The sequence below is a fragment of the Carlito syrichta genome, unplaced genomic scaffold (assembly GCF_000164805.1).
Source record: "Carlito syrichta isolate Samal-C Ts95f unplaced genomic scaffold, Tarsius_syrichta-2.0.1 Scaffold90614, whole genome shotgun sequence".
Lineage (NCBI taxonomy): Eukaryota > Metazoa > Chordata > Mammalia > Primates > Tarsiidae > Carlito > Carlito syrichta.
This window is the reverse complement of record NW_007034710.1, coordinates 569115-571429: the sequence shown is the minus strand read 5'-3', so window position 1 is coordinate 571429 and position 2315 is coordinate 569115. Positions and strand designations below refer to the sequence as shown.

Genomic DNA, 2315 nt, shown 5'->3' with positions numbered 1-2315 from the left:
TCCCTGGGCAGCGAGACCTCATCTCTCCAATAAATCAAAAAATCAGCCGGGCGTGGTAGCGCGCGCCTGTAGTTCCGGCTACTCGGAAGGTTGAGGTGGAAGGATCGCCGGAGCCCAGCAGGTCGAGGCTGTGGTGGCCGGGAGCAGCCACTGCACTCCAGTCTGGACAACAGAGTGAGACTCCAACTCAAAAAAAAAAAAAAAAAAAAAAAAAATTCACCCGACTTGGTGGCTCAGCCTATAATCCTGCGCCTTTGGGAGGCTGAGGTGAGTGGATTGCCTGAGCCCGCGAGTTCGAGACCCGCCTGGGCAACTTGGTGAGACCACATCTCTACAATAAATTAAAAAATCAGCCGGGCATGGTAGCGTGCGCCTGTAGTTCCAGCTACTTGGAAGGCTGAGGCGGAAGGATTGCTGGAGCCACAGCAGGTCAAGGCTGCGGTGGCCGGGAGCGGTCTGGGTGACAGAGTGAGACTCCAACTCAAAATAAATAAATAAATAAATAAATAAATAAAAATTAAATATCAACAGACATGATTATAGCAACAGGTGTAAACAAAAGCTGAGACCCTCAACAACTTTTGAGATACATGAAAAGGGGTCCTGAGACCAAAAGTATGAGAATGGCTAACTTAAGGGATAAAAGCTAAGCATTGTTTTACTTCTGCCTCTTTATCAAAAAGTTAACTAAATTCGCCAGGCACGTTGGTGCGCTACTTGGAAAGCTGATGCAGAAGATTAAGGCTGCGGTGGCCATGAGTCTGGGTGACAGAGTGAGACCCCAACTCAAAAAAAAAAAAAAAAAAGTAAGTTAACTAAAATGCTATCTTCATGCTAGGAGACAGAAAGTTGGAGAACAATCAGTTCTACCCCTGCTGTCAGTTTGGCCTTCCAGGGATGTATTTGCCTAGCTAGAATTCTCCAAAGTTAGGAGAATTTTGGATCCTGAAAAGAGGCAACTGATAATCTGCAAAGGAAGCAGAAAACTTTGGGATAACCAGGAAGGCTCTTAAGCTGGAGAAAGGAGAAACTGAGCTGACCTTCTGGCATCTGGATAAGAGCCAGCCACCATCGCCTGTCTGTTCTGCCCTTTGAACTCTCTCTAAATAATGTCTTCTCCATCCTCATAAGGTAAGCCCTTATTTAACTTACCTATAGACTATTCCAACAGCCTTTGAATTGTGCTCCTCAGCTCCACTCTTTATTTCTGTCACTCCAGTCAATAAACCATTGTCAGATTAATCGACTCCAAACACTGCTTATAGGCCAGGTGTGGTAGCTCACATCTGTAACCCTAGCACTTTGGGGAGGCCAAGGTGGGAGGAACGCTTGAGGCAAGGAGTTTGAAACTACAGTGAGCTAGAATTGCACCACTGCACTCCAGCCTGGGCAAGTGAGCAAACCTTGTCTCTCTTTTTATTTTTTATTTATTTTTGAGTTGGAGTTTCACTCTGTTGCCCAGACTGGAGTACAGTGGCATGCTCCTGGTCACCTCATCCTCAACCTGCTGGGCTCCGGCGATCCTTCTGCCTCAGCCTTCCAATTAGCCGGAACTACAGGCATGTGCTACCACGCCTGGCTAATTTTTTGATTTATTGTAGAGATGAGGTCTCGCCAATATGCCCGGGCAGGTCTTGAACCCGCAGGCTCAGGCAATCCACTCACCTCAGCCTCCCAAAGGCGGGATTACAGGCTGAGCCACCGAGCTCAGCCTATTTATTTTTTTATTATTTTAAAGCTAGTCAATTAAAGACCTTGTCTCTCAAAAAATAAATTAAATTAAAAAAGAAAAACCACTGCTTCTATGTAATTAGTCAGTAAATACATATTACTTCTTATAGTCTCTCACTGTATCAAGTGCTACTGGAGATTCAAAGCAGAATAGAGATGTGATTACTGAATGAAAAATTATGCTCTAATTGGGGAGATGGAAAATGAATATACATAAAATCATTAATTAAAAAAAAAAAAAACTAGGCCGGGCACGGTGGCTTTGGGAGGCTGCAGTGAGAGGATTGCCTGAGCCCATGGGTTTGAGACCAGTCTGGGCATCTTTGCAAGACCTCATCTCTACAATAAATAAAGAAAAAGTAGCTGGGCGTGGTAGCGCATGCTTGTACTTCCAGCTACTTAGAAGGCTGAAGCCGAGCTTGGTGGCTCAGCCTGTAATCCTGCACCTTTGAGAGGCTGAGGTGAGTGGATTGCCTGAGCCTGCGGCTTAGAGACCCACCTGGGCAGCGAGACCTCATCTCTACAATAAATCAAAAATCAGCCGGGCGTGGTAGCGCGCGCCTGTAATTCTGGCTACTTGGAAG

General features: G+C 45.8%; 1 protein-coding gene across 2 annotated transcripts in view; it reads right to left on the bottom strand.

Annotated features, from left to right (window-relative positions):
- ZNF609 (zinc finger protein 609) overlaps positions 1 to 2315 on the bottom strand; it is a 243532-nt gene that overhangs the window by 34723 nt on the left and 206494 nt on the right. The gene's annotated exons all lie outside the window — the stretch shown is intronic.